Genomic DNA, 23610 nt, shown 5'->3' with positions numbered 1-23610 from the left:
GCAGGGGAGAAAAGGAGATAATTTGTAAAATGAAATGCTCAGGTCTTATTATTCAGTTTGATGAGCATTTTAAGAAATGTATACAGTTGACTCTTGAACAACATGGGTTTGAATTGCATGGGTCCACTTATATGCAGATTTTTTGATAAATATAGTGCAGTACTGTAAACATATTTTCTTTATGATTTTCACAATATTTTCTTTAGTTTGTTGAAGGAATACAATATATAATACATCTAACATACAAAATATATGTGAATGGACTGTTTATATTATCAGTAAGGCTTCTGGTCAACAGTAGGCAATTAGTAGTGAAGTTTTTGGGGAGTTGAAAGTTAAATGAAAATTTTTGACTGCACAGGTGTCAGCACCCTTAACCCCTGTGTTGTTCAAGTGTCAACTGTATATCTGTGCCCCACCACCAAAACCAAATATGAACTGTATATGAAACTCCAGAAGTTTCCTTTGTATCTCTTTCTAGTTAGTCTCCTTACCTCCACTGGTCATTTTCTGATTTCAGAATCTGTGGTAGATTAGATTTGCCTTATCTTGTAGGTCGTGTAAATGGAATTGAATGGTATGTATTCTTTTGTCTTCTTCCACTCAGTGTGTTCTTTGAGATTTATCCATGCTGTGTTCACTTATCAAAGATAAACAAAGCCAGATCCTAGTTTAAGTGGTGAGGACAGATTTTAATCAGCAATAACTCCTGCAATCAGGAAAAGAGTCCAGCATGAATTCAACTCAAACTCAGTTTGTACAGAGGGCATTTTAAAGAGAGAATGAGGGAGTAAGGCCAGGTGTGAATAAAGTCAGGAAGTAAAAGATTACAAAAAGTGAGAAAGGCGTTGTTCCATGTGAAACCACCTGCATTTACTCACTGGGAGACAGGAGCCAGACTTTTCAGTGTTGGCTGAGCAAACAGTAGATGCCTTGAGTTTTCTCAGTCATGGACTAAGGGGGACTGGCGTTGTCCTAGGGCTGGGGTCTTGAGCTGTTAGAAACTATGTTAGTGTTTGGCCCAGTCTGCATATGATAAGCCAAGGTTGAGGCCTTGTCGAGAAGGGGGTTCAGAGGAATCTGGCTAGAGTTTGGTCAAGGAGAGAGTCTTTGTCAGTGTAAAATAGTTTGTTCCTTTGTATGTAGTGTGCCTATACCACAATTTGTTCATCTGTTCAACTGATGATTAGACATTTTGTTGTTTCCAATAATTTGGTCATTATGAATAGGCTATAATAAACATTCTTATAGAAGTCTTAGATTTCTCTCAAAATTGCTTCATGGGATTGGTTAGTCACAGGGTGGGGATATATTGAACTGCTAGACTAATTTCCAAAGTGGTTTATCAGTTTACACTTCCCACCAGCAATATAGTAACACCCCAGTTGCTCAGCATCCTCGTTGACATTCTGTGCTGTCAGTGAGGGTGAGATAGCATCTCATTATGGTTTCACATTACATTTCCCTGGTGACAAATGATCTTAGGCACCTTTTTGTGTGTTTATTGGGCATTCGTACATCTTTTGTGAACTGTCAGTTCAAGTCTTTTGCCCATTTTTGCTGTTCCTGTTGTTTTTGGTTTTGACTTATTGGAATTTATGATATATTCTGAATAGGAATTCTTTGTCACGTAGATGTATTGTAAATATACATGTATAAGAAAATGAAAATTTAAAATATTTACAGTAGCATCAAAAAATGTAAAGTGGGGGTGCCTGGGTGGCACAGCGGTTAAGCGTCTGCCTTCGGCTCGGGGCGTGATCCCGGCGTCTGGGATCGAGCCCCACATCAGGCTCCTCCGCTATGAGCCTGCTTCTTCCTCTCCCACTCCCCCTGCTTGTGTTCCCTCTCTCGCTAGCTGTCTCTGTCTCTGTCGAATAAATAAATAAAATCTTTAAAAAAAAAAAGTAAAGTTTTTGGGGTGACTGGGTGGCTCAGTCGATGAATCATCTGACTTTTGATCTCAGCTCAGGTCTTGAACTCAGGGTTGTGAGTTCAAGGCCTGCATTGGTCTCCATGCTGGGTGTGGAACCTACTTAGAAAACAAAAACAACAGCAGAAAACCAAACTGGCTAGGAATAAGTCTCAAGAAAGACATGAAACACCTTTACACAGAAAAAATAAAACATTGTTGGGAAGAATTCAAGAAGACTGAAATAAATGGGAGATATGCTTTGTTTATGCATCGGAAGATTTGCTGTCATCAGGATTTCTGTTCTCCACCACTTGATTCATGCAAACAATGCAATCCCAGTCAAACTTGTAGCCATCTTTTTTAGAAGAAATGACCAGATCGATTCTAAAATGTATATGGAAAGGCAAAGGGTCTGGAATAGCCAAAATAGTCTTCAAAAGAACACAGTTGAAGAATGCTTATTCCTGCTGAATTTTAAGACTTATAGCAAAGCCACAGTAATCAAAGTCTTCGGCATAAAGATAGATCAATGAACAGAATAGAGAGTCCAAAAATAGACCAAACACAAGTACTGTTGATTGATTTTTGCCCAGAGTGTCAAGTCAGTTCAGTGAGGGAAAGGAAGTCTTTTTAATGAATTACTCTGTTTGAACTGGATATTCAGGTGGAAAGAAAATGGAGCTTGACCCGTACCTTGTTCTGACACACACACATTAATTTGGAATGGATCCTAAACCTAAATATAAAAGCTGAACCAGGGGGCGCCTGGGTGGCTCAGTCAGTTGAGTCCAACTCTTGATTTTGGCTCAGGTCATGATCTCAGGGTCATGAGATCAAGCCCCGTGTCGAATCAAGCCCTGTGTCAGCCTCCACGCTCAGTGAGGAGTCTGCTTGAGATTCTTTACTTTTGGCCCTTCCCCTGTGCACATTCTCTCTATCAAATAAATCTTGAAAAAGAGAAAAGCTAGAACCATAAAACTTTTGTATGAAAACATGGGAGAGTATCTTGATGACCTTGGGGTAGGCAAATGTTTTGTATACAGAACATAAAAAGCACTAATTACAAAGGAAAAATAGATACACTAAGAACATGAGCAGGCAAGACAGGCTGGGAGAAAATATTCAGAATACATGTTCTTAAGTGTTTTATTTTTTCCAGAAGTATGTTAGCATTATTCAGGTCCATGGCATCCTATTATTCTATTCTGTATTAACTGTTTTTTTTATTGTTTGTTTGTTTAAGTCAGGTATGAGACATTGTACCGTGGAACTTTCTGATTGACTTCTCCTTATTTCACCCTCTTGTGAATGTTGGTTCATTTTCCATTAACGTCTTGCCCACTATTCAGGGACTCCTTACAACAGAGAGAGTAGATTTTATATCCTGTTAATCCTTGTGAAGTAATTGGCTGTTAGATGAAGCCAGAAGGCAATCCCAGTAGCTTCCATTGGGAGGAAACGTTAGCCTATGAGTCTTAGTTAATTGAGGCACAGCGTTGTGTTTTCTTTTCAATATTTTATTTATTTATTTATTTATTTATTTGAGAGAGACACAGAGACAGAAAGACAGAGTGGGTGGGGAGGAGAGAGGAAGAGGGACAAGCAGAGTCTGCACTGAGCTTGGAGCCTGAACACTGAGATCATGACCTGAGCTGAAATCAAGAGTCGGACACTCAATTGACTGAGCCATCCAGGCGCCCGTTTTGTTTTTTTTCTTAGTTTTTTTTATTATGTTATGTTAGTCACCATACAGTACATCCCTGGTTTCTGATGTAAAGTTCGATGATTCATTAGTTGCATATAACACCCAGTGCACCATGCTATACGTGCCCTCCTTACTACCCATCACCAGTCTATCCCATTCCCCCACCCCCTCCCCTCTGAAGCCCTCAGTTTGTTTCTCATAGTCCATAGTCTCTCATGCTTCATTCCCCCTTCTGATTATCCCCCTTTTTTTTAACCCTTTCTTCCCCTACCGATCTTCCTAGTTCTTCTGTTCCATACATGAGAGAAATCATGATAATTGTCTTTCTCTGCTTGACTTATTTCACTTAGCATTATCTCCTCCAGTGCCGTCCATGTTGCAGCAAATGTTGAGAACTCGTTCTTTCTGATAGCTGAGTAATATTCCATTGTATATATGGACCACAACTTCTTAATCCAGTCATCTGTTGAAGGACATCTCGGTTCCTTCCACGATTTAGCTATTGTGGACAATGTTGCTGTGAACATTGGGGTGCATATGGCCCTTCTCTTCACTACTTCTGTATCTTTGTGGTAAATAGCCAGTAGTGCAATGGCTGGGTCATAGGGTAGCTCAATTTTTAACTTTCTAAGGGACCTCCACACTGTTTTCCAGAGTGGCTGTACCAACTTGCATTCCCACCAACAATGTAGGAGGGATCCCCTTTCTCCACATCCTCTCCAGCAATTGTTGTTTCTTGCCTTGTCAATTTTTGCTATTCTAACTGGCATAAGGTGGTATCTTAGTGTGGTTTTGATTTGAATTTCCCTGATGGCTAATGATTTTGAACATTTTTTCATGTGTCTGTTAGCCATTTGTATGTCATCATTGGAAAAGTGTCTGTTCATATCTTCTGCCCATTTTGTGATTTATTTGTTTCTCGCGTATTGAGTTTGAGAAGTTCTTTATAGATCTTGGATACCAGTCTTTTATCTGTAGCGTCATTTGCAAATATATTCTCCCATTCCGTGGGCTGCGTCTTAGTTTTTTTGACTGTTTCCTTGGCTGTGCAGAAGCTTTTTATCTTGATGAAGCCCCACAAGTTCATTTCATCTTTTGTTTCTCTTGTCTTCCGAGGTGTGTCATGAAAAAGGTTGCTTTGGCCGATGTCGTAGAGGTTGCTGCCTATGTTCTCCTCTAGGATTTTGATGGATTCCTGTCTCACATCGAGGTCTTTCATCCATTTGGAGTTTATTTTTGTGCATGGTGTGAGAGAGTGGTCAAGTTTCATTCTTTTGCATGTAGCTGTCCAGTTTTCCCAGTGCCATTTGTTGAAGAGACTGTCTTTTTTCCACCGGATGTTTTAAACAGGCCAATTAATTATGAAGAGATTGAGTCAGTGATAAACTCTGACAAAACTCTTTGTTTTTGTTTTGTATTTTCCTTAGGTGATTAACACTTTAGGCCTTGTGGATCCGCTGAGGAAAGCAATGGCGCTCACAAGAAGGAAAACAGACTCAAAGTCTGTGTAGGTACAAAGTTTATTGCCCTTAAGACTTTGCTTCCTGCCTTCCATTTATAACCAAGAACGAAACCAACAAGAAATAGAAACCAAAAACTGAGACTAGTCCATGCAAAAGAACAACGATAAAAATGAGAGGTAGAGCAATATCTTACAGGCCAGTATGCAGCCTGCAGTTAACATTCCAAACTTGAAAACCGATGCTAAGAGTATCGGATTGATTTTTGCAATTGCATAAATATACATTGTAGGTACGTATATATGTACGTACCCTGCATATAAATACACACACACATCCACACAGACACCGTTTGCGCAACTGAAGTGTTGGGGGAGGGATGGCAGTCCAAGTGGGTAAGTAGGTTTGAAAAGCAATAGAATGAAGTTTCCTGCAAGGTTGCACAGCTTGAGGAAACAGCCTTGACTTCTGTCTGTAAAGCGGTGCCTTCCACATAGGCTGCTTCCGAGGGTTGTACGTGTTCCTGTTTGTCCAGCATGCGGAGTAATGCCTGGCACTGGAGTCAGCACTCAGCGGTGTTGATTAGAAGTGAAATGAAGCAGCCCCAGCCTCGACCCTCACTGGCTGGGAGAGCGGGGAGGGCGCCTTCCCATTCCCTCAGACGAAGAACTGCCCGCTGGAGGGCATGTCACACCTCTCCTGGCAAGTTCCCACTGTTGCAGGTGACACTCCTGCCAATAGGGCAAAATCAGTCAGTGCTTTTTGAATGAACAGGTGGCTGGACCAGATCCACGTTTCCCACGGATGGAATGTGAGATGACTTTAGGTGGCACCCCGGTACATGTGTTACATTTTCAAAGGTATTGATTACAGGGTGTGTTAGAAGAAAATATTAGGTAGCACGTCAGAGCTGGGTGCTAAAAGAAGTGAGTTGATCTAAAGGACTGTTGAGGGGCCCCTGTGTGGCACAGTGGGTTGAGCATCTGCCTTTGGCTTGGGTCATGATCTCGGGGTCCTGGGATTGAGCTGCATGTCGGGTTCCCCGCACGCTTCTCCCTTTTCCTCTCCCTCTGCCACTCCCCCTGCTTGTGCTGTCGTTCTTGCTTGTTCTCAGTCTCTCAAATAAATAAATAAAATATTTAAAAAATGTAAAATAAAGGAATATTAAATGGAGCAGGTGCATGGTGAGTGTCATGAAAATTTCAGGGCAATGTGGATTGAATGAACACTGTTAAAAGGTCTTTCTAAATCTGAGATTTTTCATTCTTGGCATTTTATTTCAATATCTATTTATTTATTTAAGTTTTTGAGAGAGAGAGAGAGAGAGAGAGAGAGAGAGAACACATGTGAGCAGTGGTGGGGAGGGCAGGGGAGAGAGAAAGATCCCAAGCAGGCTCCACGCCCATTGCAGAGCCAGACATGGGCCTCAATCTCAAGAGTCTGAGATCACAATCTGAGCCACAACCAGGGGTCGGCTGCCCAACAGACTGTGCCACCCAGGCACCCCTGATTTCTTCCTGGTGTGTCCTGCAGTCACTGGAGCATCGTGTTAGAGTTGTCATTATGTGTGCACATGGACGTGCTCAGTCTTCCTCGTGGAGTGGTTGGACGGCTGCACTCACAGCCCCTGGCTGCTTCAGTCCACGTACCATCTAGGGGCCATTTGAAGAAGGGGCACAAATTCTAATTGCTGTTCGAGAACCATCCATCGATACCTTCTGATCAGACCAAGAAAGACTCAGTAACACAGCCTACACCTGGAGGGTCAGGAGCTTGGAAAGAAATCTCAGAGCCGATGATGGCGATCTCTTCAGAAGCGCAGCCTCGCCAGTGTGCTTGGCTGCACGAAGGTCAATGCTGTGTGGAAACTCCCAGATATCCTGAAAGGGAAGACCTAACCAACCCATGTCACTCATCTTTTTCCTTTCATTCTGTTCAAATAAGTCTAAAAGGGCTTTTTCATAAACACAAAATTAGAATTCTAAGCAATAAGAAAAACACTGACTAACTGGCAGTGTTTCTTCTTTTTTCGGTCTTACAATTGATGGTGTCTTAGAATGAAATACGGCGTATGGTTAGTGTAGAAACATTTTAAAACAAAGAGAAGTTAAAACACACACATACACATACACACCCATGCACCCCAGAAATCTCTGATGTTTCTCCTGTTTCTCTGCTGTTCTTCAGCCTCCCTGCCTGCCTTCTGCTACTGGAACATTCCAAGGCGCTTCCTGCCCCAGAGCATTTCTATCTGTTGTGTGTCCTGTCTGGAATGCCTTTTGCACAGCTCTCTCTGATTCTGTGGGGCTCCACGTGGCCTTCCCTTTTCAGGGAGGCCTCCCTTTTACCTTCTCTAGTGCAGGTCCTTCCATCCCCCATGCAGTTGTCCTTCATCTGGCATAAGCTCTTATGTCTCTCTGTGTCTGCTCTTCCCGGGCTCCCCACGGTATCCCCAATGCCTGGCACTTAGCAGACACTGGACAGGTATTGCTTGAACTGGATCCATAGTGTTAAACTGAGGGCGAATGCAGAAGCTGCTCCTTGTCATCCAGGAGAGGGCAGTAGGAAGTACAGGGAGGAGCTCCTAGAGGAAGGCAGCTTGGTCAGCTTTTCAGCAGGTAGAGCCACTGAGTGGTGGAGCGAGTGCCTTCTTTGTGGGGCGTGCTCAGGGAGTGGCTTGGTGTTGTTGAAGGGTTCTGGCACCGGATGTCAGGGTTGGCCAGTCATTTGGAATGTTCCTTCCAACCAGACATCCATGTTTGAGGACTGTTCTCATCACTGGTCTGTGGTTCTTGCTTCAACTGCAGATGTGGCTTTTACCACTAGATGGCACTAGATGATGCCTCTGAGGACAGTGCTCCTCAAACCACCAACAGAGAGCAATTGTCTCTGTTTTAATTATTGAAGTAATCGATCTATACAATGTTATATCAGTTTCAGGTGTGCAGCATAGTGATTTGACAAGTCTGTATACATTACTCAGCGCTCACCACGATTAAGTATAGTCACTATATGTCACACAGTAGGGCATTGTTACAATTTTATTTGACCATATTCCAGACATTGTACTTTTCATTTTTGTGAGTTATTTATATAAGTGGAAGATTGTAACTCTTAATCCCCTTCACCAATTTCGCCCCCCCCCCTTTACTTCTGGCAACCATCAGTTTGCTTTCTTTCTTGAAGAGTTTGTTTTGTTTTGTTTGTTTGGAGAACAGATTTTTCATGATACTTATACCCAGAACACATACTTCAACCAAAGCTTCCTGAAACAGTCTTTAACTCTTACAGTATGTAGTCCATACTGATTTTTTCTAGTTTATTCTAGTTGACTGTATTTTCTAAGACGGTGATTTGCAAACTATTACATTGATTTTATGACATGGATGGGTCACAATTCATTGTTTGAAAAGCACCATTTTAGACAACTGAGCCTGTTCACCCTTGTAAAACTCTATAGGTCAGCTTTCCTTGACAATCTGGGCTTGCAGGTAATTGTGTCCCTTAGTGCGTAGTTTGTGTGTTTCTGTGTTGAGTTGCTGCCTTGAGTAGCCGAAGGTATGTGCTTCCTTATGGGTGTCTGTGGATGTGGGAACATGGACGTGGGAGACTGGGGGGGACATGTTTGTACAGGATTTGCACCGACTGTAGTCAAGAGAGCAGTAAGCCTTGTCAGTGGATATAAAGAGAAAATAGAATATCTATCTGCTTCTGGGAGCTCAGAACCCAGCTGGGTGACATCATACACACACACACCCACACCCACACCCTACCCCTTTCAGCTTACTCCTCAAGCAAGTGGAAATGAGCTGATGCGCTCAGGATATCATTTAGGATGTTTCAGGGTGTAAATAACAGAAAACCAACTCCATTTGGTTTATTTATTACTTTTTTAAAAATGTAAATTCAATTAGCCAACTTACAGTACATCCATAGATTCAGATGTAGTGTTCAGTAGTTTGTCAGTTTTGTGTAACACCCAGTGCTCATCACATCACGTGCCCTCCTTAATGCCCATCACCGAATTACGCCACCCCCACACCCACCTCCCCTCCGGCAACCCTCAGTTTGTTTGCTAGAGTTAAGAGTCTCCTATGGTTTTTCTCCATCTCTGATGACTTCCCAGTCTGTTTTCCCTCCCTTCCCCTAGGTCCTCTGGCCTGTTTCTTATATTCCACATATGAGTGAAACCATATGATAATTGACTTTGTCTTACTGACTGGTTAGTGTACTTTGCTCAGCATAATACCCTCCAGTTCTATCCACGTGGATGTAAATGGTAAATTTTCATCCTTTCTGTTGGCTGGGTAATATTCCATTGTATAACTATATACCACATCTTTTTCCATTCATCTATCGATGGCCATCTTGGCTCTTTCCACAGTTTGGCTGTTGTGGACATTGCTGATGTGAACATTGGGGTGCACGTGCCCCTTCGGGTCACTACATTTGTATCTTTGGGGTAAATACCTAGTAGTACAATTGCTGGGTTGTAGGGTAGCTCTTTTTTTTTTTTTAAGATTTTATTTATTTGTCAGAGAGAGAGAGCACAAGCAGGGGGAATGGGAGGCAGAGGGAGAAGGTGGCTCCCCGCTGAGCAAGGAGCCCGACGCGGGACGTGATCCCAGGAGTCTGGGATCGTGACCCGAGCCAAAGGCAGATGCTCAACTGACTGAGCCACCCAGGCATCCCAAGGTAGCTCTATCTTTAACTTCTTGAGGAACCTCCATACTGTTTTCCAGAGTGGCTGCACCAGTTTGCCTTCCCACCAACAGTGTAAAAGTGTTCACCTTTATCCTCATCCTTGCCAACATTTGTTTCCTGTCTTGTGAATTTTAGCCATTCTTACTGGTATGAAGTTTTATCTCATTGTGGTTTTGATTTGTATTTCCCTGATGCCAAATGATATGGAGCAGGTTTTCATGTGTCTGTTGGTCATTTGTGTGTCTTCTTTGGAGAAATATCTGTACATGTCTTCTGCCCGTTTCTGGATTATATTTTGAGTTTTGAGTTTGATAAGTTCTTTATAGATCTTGGATACTAGCCCTTTATCTGATAAGACATTTGCAAATATCTTTTCCCGTTCTGTGGGTTGCCTTTTAGTTATGTTGACTGATTCCTTTGCTGTGTGGAAGCTTTTTATCTTGATGAAGTCCCAATAGTTCATTTTTGCTTTTGCTTGCCTTGCCTTTGGAGATGTGTCTAGCAAGAAGTTGCTGCGGCTGAGGTGGAAGAGCTTGCTGCCTATGTTCTCTAGGATTTTGTGGGATTCCTGTCTCACATTAAGGTCTTTCATCCATTTTGAGTTTATCTTTGTGTATGGTGTGAGAGAGTGGTCAAGTTTCATTCTTTTTCATGTAGCTGTCCAATTTTCCCAGCACCATTTATTGAAGAGGCTCTCCTTTTTCCATTGGATTTCTTTCCTGCTTTGTCGAGGATCAGTTGACCATAGAGTTGAGGGTCCATGTCTGGGTTCTCTGTTCTGTTCCATTGATCCATGTGTCTGTTTTTGTGCCAGTACCATGCTGTCTTGATGATCACAGCTTTGTAATGGAGCTTGAAGTCTGACATTGTGATGCCCCCAGCTTTGGTTTTCTTTTTCAACATTCCTTTGGCTCTTTGGGGTCTTTTCTGGTTCCATACAAATCTTAGGATTATTTGTTACAGCTTTGTGAAAAAGTTGATGGTTTTTTCATAGGGATTGCATTGAATGTATAGATTACTCTGTGTAGCATAGACATTTCAACAATATTCTTCCAATCCATGAGCATGGAACATTTTTCCGTTTCTTTGTGTCTTCCTCAATTTCTTTCATAAGCGTTCTGTAGATTTTGGAGTACAGATCCTTGACCTCTCTGGTTAGGTATATTCTTAGGTATCTTATGGGTTTTGGTGCAATTGTAAATGGGATCGATTCCTTCATTTCTCTTTCTTCTGTCTCATTGTTAGTGTATAGAAATGCAACTGATTTCTGTGCGGTGATTTTATATCCTGCCGTGTTGCTGAATTCTTGTATGAGTCCTAACTATTTTGGGGTGGAGTCGTTTGGGTTTTCCACATAAAGTATTGTGTCATCTGCAAAGAGTGATTGTTTGACTTCTTTGCCCATTTGGAGGCCTTTTATTTCTTTTTGTTGTCTGATTGCTGAGGCTAGGACTTCTATTTGAACAACTGTGGTGAGAGTGGTCATCCCTGTCGTGTTCCTGACCTTAGGGGAAAAGCTCTCAGTTTTTCCCCATGGAGAGTGATACTCGCTGTGGGCTTTTCGTAGATGTCTTTTATGTTACTGAGGTATGTTCCCTCTACCCCAACACTGTGGAGAATTTTAATCAAGAAAGGATGAATGATTTTGTCCAGTGCTTTTTCTGCATCAGTTGAGAGGACCGTATGCATCTTGTCCTTTCTTTTATTAATGTGATGTATCATGTTGATTTGATTTGCGAATGTTGAGCCACCCTTGCAGCACAGGAATAAATCCCACTTGGTCATGGTGAATCCTTCTTTTAACATACTGTTGTATCCTATGGGATAGTATGTTGGTGAGAATTTTTAAACCCATGGGGTCTTTGTCTGGTTTTGGGATCAAGGTAATGCTGGCCTTATAGAACAAGTTTGGAAGTTTCCCTTCCATTTCTATTTTTTGAAACAGCCTCAGAAGAATAGGTATGAGTTTTTCTTTAAATGTTTGGTAGAATTCCCTTGGGAAACCATCTGGCCCTGGACTCTTGTGTGTTGGGAGATTTCTATCACTGCTTCTGTTGCCTTGCTGGTTATGGGTCTGTTCAGATTTTCTGTTTCTTCCTGATTTAGTTTTGGTAGTTTGTAAGTTTCCAGGAACGCATCCGTTTCTTCCAGATTGCCTCATTTGTTGTCATATAGCTGCTCATAATATGTTCTTAAGATTGTTTGTATTTCCTTGGTGTTGGTTGTGATCTGTCCTCTTTCATTCATGATATTATTATTTTGGGTCCTTTCCCCTTTCTTTTGGATAAGTCTGGCTAGAGGTTCATCAGTCTTATTAATAATTTCAAAGAACCAGCTCTAGGTTCATTGATCTGTTCTACTGTTCTTCTGGTTTCGATTTCATTGATTTCTGCTCTGCTTTTTATAATGTCCATTCTCCTGCTTGGTCTAGGCTTTATTTGCTGTCCTTTCTCTAGCTTCTTTAGGTGTAAGGTTAGCTTGTGTATTTGATACTTTTCTAATTTTTTTTGAGAAAGGCTTGTATTGCTATGTACTTTCCTCTTAGGACTGCTTTTGCTGTATCTCAAAGGTTTTGAGTAGCTGCGTTTTCATTTGTATTCGGTAAGAATTTTTTTAATTCTTTTTTTTTTTTAAGATTTTATTTATTTATTTGACAGAGAGAGAGACAGCCAGCGAGAGAGGGAACACACGCAGGGGGAGTGGGAGAGGAAGAAGCAGACTCTCAGAGAAGCAGGGAGCCCAATGTGGGGCTTGAAACCAGGACCCTGGAATCATGCCCTGAGCCGAAGGCAGACAGTTAACGACTGAGTCACCCAGTTGCCTGGAATTTTTTAAAATTCTTCTTTAATTTCCTGGTTGAGCCATTCATTCTTTAGTAGGATGCTCGTTAGCTTCTGAGTGTTGGTGTTCCTTCTAAATTTCCTCTTGTGCTTGAGTTCCAGTTTCAAAGCATTGTGGTCTGAAAATATGCAGGGAATAATCCCAGTCTTTTGGTATTGGTTGGGACCTGATTTGTGACCCAGTGTGATCTGTTTTCGAGAATGTTCCATGTGCACTGGAGAAGAATGTGTGTTCTTTTGCTTTAGGATGGAATGCTCTGTATATATCCATGAAGTCCATCTGGTACAGCGTGTCATTCAGAGCCCTTGTTTCCTTGTTGATCATCTGCTTAGATGATCTGTCCATTGCTGTGAGTGGGGTGTTGAAGTCCCCTATGATTATTGTATTATCATCAATGTGTTTCTTTAATTTGGTTTTCAATTGACTTATATAATTGGCTGCGCATATGTTAGGAGCATAAATATTTATAATTGTTAGATCTTCTTATTGGGTGGACCCTTTAAGTATGATATAACATCCCTCTTCCTGCCTTACTATAGTCTTTGGTTTAAAATCTAATTTGTCTGATGTGAGGATTGCTACCCAGCTTTCTTTTGAAGTCCATTAGCATCATAAATGGATCTGTACCCTCCTCACTTTCAATCTGGAGGTGTCGGAGTCTCTTGTAGATAGCATATGAATGGGTCTTGCTTTTTTATCCAATCTGATACCCTGTGTCTTTTGATTGGAGCATTTAGCCCATTTACATTCAGAGTAACTATTGAGAGATATGAATTTAGTGCCTTTGTAGTACCTGTAGAGTCCCAGTTTCTGTAGATCGTTTCTGTTTCTTTCTGGTTTACATTACTTTTGGGCTCAGTCTTCGCTTAGAGGATCCCTTTTAATATTTCTTGCAGGGCTGGTTTAGTGGTCATGTGTTCTTTCAGTTTCTGTTTGTCCAGGAAGCCCTTTATTCCTCCTTCCATTCTGAATGACAGCCTTGCTGGATAAAGTATTCTTGGCTGTATGTTTTTCTCATTTAGTACCCTGAATATATCATGCCAGCCCTTTCTGGCTTCCCAGGGCTCTGTGGATTGGTCTGCTGCCAGCCTAGTGTTGCTACCCCTTTAGGTTAGGAACCTCTTGTCTCGAGATGCTTTCAGGATTTTCTCTTTATGTCTGAAATCCGCAAGCTTCGCTCTTGTATGTTGGAGTGTTGATCTCTTTTTATTGATTTTGAGGGGGGTCCTCTCTATATCTTGGACTTGTATGCCTGTATCCATCCTGGGATAGGGAAATGCTCAGCTATGATTTGCTCAAATATACCTTCTGTCTCCCCTCTCTCTCTTTCTTTGTTCTCGGGGACCCCAGTAATTCTATTGTTTTGCATTATGGTATTGCTGATTTCTTGAAGCCTCCCTTCATGGTCCATTAATTGTTTTTCTCTCTTTCCCTCGGCTTCCTTCCTTTCCATCAACTTGTCTTCTATGTCACTTACTCTCTCTTCTGCCTCACTTACCCTAGGTGTTAGAGCATCCCATTTAGACTGCATCTCAGTTAAAGCATTTTAAATTTCAGCCCGATTAGATTTTATTTCTGCACTAATATTCTCTACTCTCTTTTATGCTTTTTTCAAGCCCAGCTAATAACTTTATAATAGTTATCCGGAATTCCAGCTCCGATATTTTACTTATATCCATATCAATTAGATCTGTGGCAGAGAGTATTGCCTCTGGTTCTTTCTTTTGTTGTGAATTCCTCCTTCTAGTTATTTTGCTCACAGAAGAATGGATGAACAGGAGAGCAAAATCAAAAATATTAACCACGACCCAAGCAAAATCCACACTAGACAAATCCAAAGAGGTCAGAAACCAAAAAAGAAAAAAAAAAAAAGGGTAGGGGAGAAGAGAGAATATAATCTCCCAGGTGTTCAAAACAGGTGATCCACTTGGTCTTGGGTATATTTTAGTCTGTTTGTTAAAAGACACTAAATCCCAATAATGTAAAATCACCAATGTGTGTGTGTATGTATATATACATATACAGAAACATAAAATTGAATAAAGTGAAAAGAAGCCAAAAATGAAGAATATATCTAATGTAAATGTAAAAAAATGAAAGTTAAAAAAAGACTTAAAAGCGAAGAGTTGATAATATAAGAAACTAGTTGAAAAGGAAAAAAGAAAAGGAAAATTTTAAACTGAAAGATCAACAAATCACGAGAAAACCTTTGAATTTTATTTACTGTTTTCCCCTAGTGCTTGCTTCTAAACTTGGTGTTCACCTGTTTTTCCACATGGTTTTCTGGGGGAGGGGCCCGCTGTGCTGATTCTCAGGTGTCTTTGCCTGGGGGGAGTTGTACCCTCCATTTCCAGGGGGCCAGGCTCAGTGTAAACTGCCTCTAGTTGGTCTGTATGGCTTTTGTTCCCTGAAGGCTTTCTGGGCCTCTTTAGAGGATGAAAACGAAAGTGGTCATGCCCTGATCTCCAGTCCCTGTGCGGAAAGATCATGGTTCCCTCTCTTCAGTAAACCCTCAGGGATAAGGGGTCTTCACTTTTGTGTATACCAAACTCTGCAGTCTCCTGCAGTGCATGCCTGCACTGATCCTCCCAGGAGAAGGCGGAGGGTCGCGGCTTTTCTGTCCTTTGCAGGGCCCCCACATGATAGCTGTTGCCTGACCAAGCCGCGGTTTGAGGTTTATGGCAATCCCCCTCCTCTGCTCCCTGACCCTAACAGATTTCCCGGCTCCAGTGCCTGGGAACTCTGCTGGCTCAGGTACCCCTGTTTTTCCTGTGACCCTAGGGATCCTGAGACCACACTGCCCCACCTGGGATTCTGCCCCACCTCGCCACCTGAGCACCTTTCAGGCAGGGACGTCTCTCACTTGGAGCAGATTTCTAAAGGTCTGATTTTGCACTCTGGGGTTATGTCACTTTCCTGTGGACAGCTCACACAGGCTCCCTCTCCCTGCAGATGATCTTCCCATATATCCCCACAGATTCATTTCTCCGCACCTTCTACTTTGCAAAAAGTGGTCACATTTCTCTTTGTAGAATTCCAGCAATTCTTTCTGTACATCTCAGATTGAATTCATACGTGTCCGGAAAGACGTAATAGTTATCTAGCTAAATTACAGGGACCAGATGAATTGAGGTCCCCTGCTGTTCCATCATCTTGCCTCCCTCCATGTATTACTTTTTAAAAAATATTTATTTATTTTAGAGAGTGAGCAGGGGGATGGGCAAAGGGAGGGAGAATCCTGAAGCAGACTCCCTGCTGAGCACAGAGTCCGACACGGGGCTCAATCCCAGGACCCTGAGATCATGATGTGAGCCTAAACCCAAGGTAGCCACTGAATTGACGGAGCCACCCAGGTACACCTCCATTTGGTTGAAATGTTAAACACAGGGGTGCATGGGTGGCTCAGTCAGTTAAGCGGCTACCTTGGGCTCAGGTCATGATCTCAGGGTCCTGAGATCGAGCCCCCCATCAGGGTCCCTGCTCAGTGGGAAGTCTGCTTCTCCCTCTCCCTCTGCTACTTCCCCTGTTTGTGTTCTCTCAGTTATTCTCTCTCTCTCTCTCAAATAAATAAATAAAACCTTAAAAAATAAATAAATGGTAAACATATATATTAATTCACAAGATAACTGATGAGGGGCAGAGCAGACTCCAGGCCCACAGTGACTTGGCATGGCCTTAGCGTTCCAGGCTCCTTCCCCTACGTCTTGTTGTCCTAAGGCTAGTTCCACTCAGGTTTGCCAGAAGACCTTCAGGGATATTTGGACTTCAGCTCCCCGGCTTAGAACACCAAAACTTTGCTTCCTTGTAGTGTAGACCAGGGAGAGTTTAGGCTACCATAGCATTTTCCGGTTGTATAGACCAGAGAGTACAGGCTACTCTAGCATTTTCTAGGTTGTAGCAGTTGTGTTTATTTGTTCCTGGTTTTCCCACTATGACCTGCTTAAGGGATGTGGAAGGACTGGTACCTAATACAGAGCCGGGGGAAATACTTAGGTAGTCATTCGCAAGTTTCACAAAACAATCCTGGATCTCCTTTCCTATGGACACAGAACTTCTGGTTGAGCAGAGTTGTCTGATTGGCTCTGGCCAGTGAGTTTGCTGAGGGAATAGGTGGTGGCAGGTCTTCTAGGTGAGGTATGAGGTGAGGTTATGTGCTTTCTAGGGTCCTGGAAAAAGAGTTAGCCGCATGAGTAAAGAGAGGAAAGAAATGGCCACTGTGGGGAGGTTGAGGGGCCGTGTATGTGAGCACCAAGAGGGATGGCCGAGTCTGTTGACATTGGTAAGGGAGCACCAAACGTGCCTCTGTTGGCCTTTTGAGGTAGATGATTTTCCTCCTCGACCTGGGTCCTGAGAACTGGGCCAGAACCTAATGACCTCTATTCACCTGCCTCCTTTCCTCTGTTCCAGGTTTGCAGTAAGCCTTGGCTACTGGTATGACCCTTACATCCAGCATTTTGTAAGAGTGTCTAAGGAGAGGAGGTCCTCCGAAATTAACAGAGGCAAGTGACCCCCTCCCTCCCAACTTCCCCTCATCAGCCCAGAGGCCTGAGGTTTTAGGAATTCATGCTTAAAAAGAGAGAGTTCCAGTGTTCACTCTCTCCAGGCATATGAACGTGCTCCTATCGCAACATCCTCATGAACACAGTGTATTATGAACCTTTTCATTGTGGTTAATCTGATATGGGAAAATGTTATCTTACAGTAATTTTGTTTTATAATCCTCTGATTTTGGGGGTGAAGTTGAAAATCATTTTTGTATGTTTAAGAGCCATTTATATGATCTTTTACTGTGAATTGTCTGTTCAAGTAAGGAATTACTTTTTTGGCTTTATTAAAGCGGTAATAACACTGTTAGGCTCTGCAAGTCCTTTCTATCAAGGCAGAGAAAGGATTTGAGGTGGGAGGGTGACTCAGTCTCAGCCAGACTGAGAAATTAACCAAGTGACCACAGTCCTTGTGTGTGCCAGGAATCCTGGCCCTAAAGATGGAGCCTATGGGTAGATTCTATAAGAAATGCAAAGAACGTTAAACGTGGTGGTCCCTGAGAAAAAGGACGTGGATCTTACTTGGAGCTCAGGATGAACCCAGGCATTAGGAAGATGGGGCCAGGCCTGGCTCAGAGGCCTGAAGCCTCCCTCCTGGGCTCCTGAGGAAGCTTTCTATACCACTGCTGCAGAGGCAGGGACCCACCTCGGGGCCTTGGGAGCTGGGTGCCCGAGGCAGCATGTCAGCCAGCCTGCCTCTTCCTCTGCCTGGGCTGGCATCTCCAGACTGGGGCCCACTAGGAGAGTGCTTCCCAAACAGCGTGTGGTGAGCATTTTTAAAGTTTTTTCCCAATAATCAGTCTGCTGCGGATGATACTCTGTAACATACAATAAAAATGATTTCCTCGAAAAATAAAAAGCCAGAGACACGTAAAATACAAGCTCAAATTGTGTAGTAGCAGAATCAATAGGACTGCAGTAAGTTTCTAAATGCTACTCCAATTTTGTTCTTAAAATAGTTAAGCACAAGGCTTTAGAACACAGATTTTATCTTCCTTTCCCCCTCTTTTATTTCCCATCCCCTTTGCTCCAGCTCCCCACTGCGGAGCTAAACAAGTCCGTTTATTGGGCAACGTTTACTCCTGGCTTCCCCTCCCACCGATGCTCTGTGAGGCCTTTTTATAAACATAGAGGCTCTTACCCACACAGAATGGAGATGAAGGGAACACGGTAAGAAATACTTTTTTTGTTTGTTTTGACATTTATCTGCCCCATTTCCTGACCCCAAAATATTATTTTTGTCATGATCTCGCAATTCTGAGTATTAGTCGAGTCCTAAGTAGCTTTACCTAGCTATGAAAAAGCACGTTTCCAAAAGGAACATTTAGATCTGACATTTTGATGTAAAACACTTGTCTTTCCCATGTAAAATAATGGGACATTTTATTTTAATTTTTAAAGATTTTATTTATTTATTGGAAAGAGAGACCATGAGCAGGAGGGGCAGAGGCAGAGGGAGAAGCAGGCTCCCAGCTGAGCAGGGAGCCCGATGCAGGGCTTGATCCCAGGACCCTGAGATCCTGACCTGAGCCAAAGGCAGACGCTTAACCAACAGCCACCCGGGTGCCCCAAGGGGCAATTTATTTGTAAGATCGTTAATTCCATTAAATCATTAAATAGATTGTACTTACTTTGCTTGTAGCAGCTTTGAATTAAATTTAAAAAAGGAAGAGAATGTGAAAGTCACTCTTTCTCCCATGAAGTCCACAATAACCCGCTGACCCGGAGGAAGAGCAGAAGTGTCCTGATTTGCTTTTCTCCTGGCGTGTGCTCTGCAGGGATGATATCCCACCTCACTGAGCAATAGCTTGTCTCTGTCTCTCTCTCAGGATATTTCGCTCACGTCCATGGCGTCAGTCTGCTTATAAAGGCATTTCTACGGAAGACAGAATGTCATTGTCAAATTCTAAATCTTGGGACTGGGGTGGATACCACCTCTGGAGATTAAAGGTAAATGAAAATTCTGCCTCTTCTTTCCCAAATTGTTTCACCTGTGAAGGTGCCCGCCTGGTTCAGAAATGTTAAAATATATTCAGAGGGAATGCAGTGACGGTCTGTCTCGCGCCCCCGTCCCCAGATGCTTGCACCTGCTGCTCCCGTCAGCCACATACTTAGTGTCCCCAGAGCTCTGGTGAAGGATGGGTGCCTTTCATCTCATCCTTTGCTGTTACAAACAGGGCTTAGGATAAAAATCCTAGTGGACATTTCCTCTGCATGGGTGGAAGAACCCTGCCCGTGGAATTATGAGAGCCAGAGCCCCTGCATCTGCCATATTGGCAATAACGAAGATTTTATTGTCATCCTGCTAGTGTCTTTGGTACAGGCTGGAGGTGCACACGGCTGGGTGATTGTGCGATGACACAAAGGCCTTTTGCAGCTATTACCTGATTTGGTCCCTCACCTGCTCTGTTAGGGAGCAAGAACAGGTGTAACTATGCTCACTCACAGGAAAGGAGACGAGTCTGGTTAGTGGCAGAACTGGGACCAAATGGGCAGCAGCTCCTCCAAATCCAGGTTCCTTCCCTGTTCTCTACACAGAGCCTGTGCTTGTTCAGGGGGGTCTCTGCGGTCTGTTGGGCTGTGGTGCGTCTGTACCTCAGTGACCATGGTGTGGTGGAAGGAACGGGAGCAGAAGGCAGTGGCAGAACGTGTGCAGTGTGAGTGGAAGGCATTGGAGAAATGCCTCCTCTCGGCCCGACACCGTTTCGACTTGGTCCCGACATTTGGATTCTCCCCGCTGTCATGTAGGTGGGTTAATAATGAACAAATCTGACATTTTTATTCCTGGGAACAAGGTACATTGAGACTTAGGTACCCCTTCCAAGAAAAAGGTTCTCTCTCAGGAGTGAGGAAGGCGAACAGCACAGGGTCAGTAAGATATTGTGGAGGTGTTTTGTTTTGTTTGATAATTATATTGGTCCAAAGGGTTTTTTTAAATATATATGTTTCTTAAATAATAAAAAATAAACAATGCTTCTTTGCTTCTTGGAGCCTGGGCCTGTCGGGCCAAATTTAGCCCACTCAGCTATCGTCGTAAATAAAGTTTTATTGCAACACAGCCACTCCCATTTAGCTGCATCTTCTCTATGGCTGCTTTACCAGCATGACAGCGGAGTTGAGTAGTTCCAAGAGAGGCTGTCTGGCCTGCAAAGACTAAAATACTTTCTGGCCATTTACAGTAAATTTGCTAATCCCTGTATTGAGAGGTATGTGCTTGTAGAACGGGGCAGGGAAAATCTTGGCTGCCAGTCTCGTTGTCTCATGCACCTTCCCCCGGGGATGTTCCCCCAGCTGCACCAGCAGAGGCAGCGGGTCACAGGCTTTTTGCTGCCGCCATCGTGGGAGCTCGTTCTGTATGATCTCAGGGGCCCAAGACTTTGGGCAGTTGAAGGCTCCCCACTTCGGGCAGCGGGCACCAGGAGGGCCCAGGAAAGCCAGTACCATCACAGAAACAGAATAAAGGGGCAGTGAACCCCTTTAAGGGACCTCAGCTGATCGGTGTCTCCCGACTTCTGTTTTCACACAACCCAAGGATCAAGGACGCAGAGGGTGGGTCTCACCTCGGGCAGCCCGTGCTGCGGTTGACCCTGCGGGATCCCCTTCCAGTCCAAGGGCTGTGCTTCCTCACGGCGGTCCCCGGCTGCCATCCAGGAGCCGGTCCCGTCTTCGGTGTCTTTCTTGCCTCCTGTGACTCGCCAGCTTTCAGTGAGTGGCGTGTCAGACAGGCTCAGGGAATCCCAGAGTCGAAAGTGGAAACATGTGCTGCAGCCATTTTGCTCCTTTTCGAAAGCCCAGAAAGAAGCTGTCTGTTCCTTAGAGGCTCGAGGTGTGCCTTTTGGTAGCTTTCCCTCCCCAGTGACCCCTTAGTCAGTTCTTCTGAAGGTCAAGTAGCTGATGCATGGGGAGTTCTCTTTTTTTTTTTTTTTAAAGATTAGACTTTTATTGGGGTGGGAGGGGCAGAGGCAGAGGAAGAATCTTAAGCAGACTCCCCTCTAAGCACAGAGCCCAATGCTGCGCTGGATCCCAGGACCCTGAGATCGTGGCCTGAACCGAAATCATCGTCGGCCGCTCACCTGACTGAGCCAGCCAGGCGCCCCAAGGGGAAGCTCTTTATACTAAAGTAAGAAGTCCTACAGAAGATGTGGGAGTGTATGCTGTCCTTCATCTGCTTTTAATTGTTCTCATTGTCTTTGGGAATTTTAGACTCTCCTTACCCTTTCCTGTCGTGGGAGTAATGTTCTGGAAGGGTGCTGTGGAGTTTCCTAGCAGAAGTTAGTTCTCGTCTGCCCTAAGCCTTTCCTCCCAGTAGCCTCAGCTAGCTCGTCCATCGCCGCGCTCTGCAGACGGGCAGGCATGTGTGGCAGCTCTGAGAGTGAACGGTTGAGATGGGTGAGCCTGTCTTTTCTGATACATCACGAAGCGGTCCTTTACTCTCTCCTCCTGTGTCCCTCTGTCACCCTCCCTCTCCCCCAAACCAGACCCTCTGATTTTTCCACTAGGTTGGGGGTAGCTGGACCTATAGTTCTGACACTTAACCCATAGGGATCACCTCCTACTAGAAAATGCTTGCTTGTGATTTCTGACCCCATCATGCCAACCCCTAAGACAGCGACCCTCCCCCATCCCTGCTTCCCATCGCTCCTGACTGTCTACATAGGTGAGTTAATATACATACTACATACTACCGTCTACATACACGGTGCTCTTCCCTGCACAGTTGTTCACATCAGAAACAGGGGTATCATCCTGACCCCCGCTTTTCCTTTGGCCCAGCCTGCACCGGCGACACCACCACCGGATTCTGGACACCGGCATCTGTGTTTCTCTTTGTCTTTCCCCTTTGACCAACTGGTTCTGTATTTCTGGAATAGAAGTAAGGTGGACACGAGGGTGTTAAAAGCATGCATGGCGGGGGGGATGCCGAACAGTCAGCAGGTTGTGGAGCGCCTTGTTTCTTGCCAGGCCTCAGGGGTGTGAGGAGCTGTTGCAGGAGACACGCAGTGTGTGGTTGAAACAGGCCAGAAAGGGGTGTCCTTGCAGTTGGTGAGCTGAGGAGAGAATGCGTTCGAGAATCCTCCTCAGGGCTGAGTGAGTGAGTGGACACGACAGAGATGGGGGGAATGTGCTAGGAGCCCAGGGGGTGACCAGGCTGGGGAGGCAGGTGGTGGAGCAGGGCCGTTAGTGTGTCTCTCTATGTGTGTGTGTGTGTGTGTGTGTGTGTCGTTCTCTGTGAGTCTCTGCGTGTGTGTGTCTGTGTCTCTGTGTTTGTGTCTTTGTGTCTCTGCCTCTCTGTGTGTCTGTGTGTAGGGGTCTGTGTGTCTACATGTCTGTATTTTGTATCTCTGTTTCTCTGTGTCTGTCTCTTCTGTCTGTGTGCCGCTGTGTGTGGGTCTTTGCGTCTCTGTGCGTATGACTGTCTTTGTCTAACTCAGTGTGTATGTTTGTGTGTGTGTGTCTCTGTGTGTGGCTTTCACACTTTCTCTACTGCAGCCCACAGTAAAAATACATGTACAGCCCAGGCCAGGCCCCACATCTGTGTACCCGTGTCAGTAAATCAAAGGCACACCCTTGGCGCTTACTAGCGCAGGTCCTGCTGTGCGTGTGGCTTGTATATTTATTTCCTCATGAGTCCTCACAACCCCGTGAGGTGCAGTCAGTTTCTCTACTGTGCACACGAGGAAAGCTTGGCCCAGGGAGTTTAGTGACTTGCAGCGCCTCACAGCAGACACGTGGTGGAGTGGGATCTGACCCCCATTCCCTGGCTGCAGACGCCTGCCCTTTCCCACCCACCGTAGGCGACTCTCACAGAAAAACGTAAATGTACCACAAGACAGTGCTCGCCCTCACTGACGGGGATGCTTTGTGATGTTTGCTGTTGTATCCTATTTGATCCCGCACATGCTGGCCCCGACCCCTCCCCCGCAAACACACAATTGTTTCCTGACCCTCTCTAATCTGTCTCAGTCTGCTTTTTGGAAAATCTGTTAGCTCCTACTTCCCCAGCGCCTCTCAGTGCCTCCCCACCTCCATGCCAGTGGCTGCTCCCCCAGTTCAGGCTCCCTGTGACTTCTTCCCTGGACCTTCTTCCTGGACGGCTCTGAGAATCTCCTAACTTTTGTCCTCTATCCATTCTCCACACAGAGACCAAAGTCACCTGAAAAGTACCTTTCTGACCATATTGTTCCTGATTTTAATCCCCGAAATAGCCCGTTGCTGTTTGGGGCTTAGTACTCGGTACATGAAGATGGTCAGTAAATGTATGCGGGAATACAGAATTAGCAAACTTGCTGTGTATTTTTCCTCAGGATGAAGATCTCCCATGAAAATATTTTTGAGGTCGACTTTGCAGTGATTGTCACGAGAAAGCTGCCCAGCATCCAGTAAGTGTGGCTTGGACCAGAGGACAGAGCCGGGCAGAGTCAGAGGCAGCGGTCAGGAGGG

General features: G+C 44.3%; 1 pseudogene across 17 annotated transcripts in view; it reads left to right on the top strand.

Moving 5' to 3' along the window:
- The window catches only part of LOC148110502 (thyroid receptor-interacting protein 11 pseudogene), a 46693-nt pseudogene that overhangs the window by 10028 nt on the left and 13055 nt on the right, over positions 1–23610 (top strand). For 5 of the 17 annotated variants that reach the window (XR_015727498.1, XR_015727491.1, XR_015727499.1 and 2 more), the window contains exons 2-4: positions 17033–17124; positions 18999–19917; positions 21167–23549. The product of XR_015727498.1 is annotated as a thyroid receptor-interacting protein 11 pseudogene, transcript variant X14 (transcript). The other 12 variants (XR_015727504.1, XR_015727501.1, XR_015727447.1 and 9 more) reach the window with 11 other exon arrangements.

Source organism: Ursus americanus, chromosome 2 (genome assembly GCF_024610735.1).
Source record: "Ursus americanus isolate L20-20 chromosome 2, mUrsAme1.1.p, whole genome shotgun sequence".
Lineage (NCBI taxonomy): Eukaryota > Metazoa > Chordata > Mammalia > Carnivora > Ursidae > Ursus > Ursus americanus.
Note: the sequence above shows the minus strand (reverse complement) of the source record. Positions and strands in the feature narration are given on the sequence as shown.